Raw genomic sequence first — 287 nt, forward strand, 5'->3', positions numbered from 1 at the left:
CAAAAAAAAAAAAAAAAAAAGCAAAATATGACACTATTGCATTAAATTGTTTTTTGATTTCATAAACAAAAGTTAATTGAAAGGGCAGCATACTATTAAGAATATTCCAAAGAAAACACTTTTATATCCAAACTATTAATACAAATTCCAAAGTAAAATGAGAGATAAGTAATCATTCATATCTTTTAAAACGCCACACATACCATGACAGATTCATTACTACTTTAAAAATATGTGAAGTTCATATCCATCACAAAAAAGAGCTTACCATCTTCAATGGCATTTTT

This window comes from Propithecus coquereli, unplaced genomic scaffold, assembly GCF_000956105.1.
Source record: "Propithecus coquereli isolate 6110/MARCELLA unplaced genomic scaffold, Pcoq_1.0 Scaffold291, whole genome shotgun sequence".
NCBI lineage: Eukaryota > Metazoa > Chordata > Mammalia > Primates > Indriidae > Propithecus > Propithecus coquereli.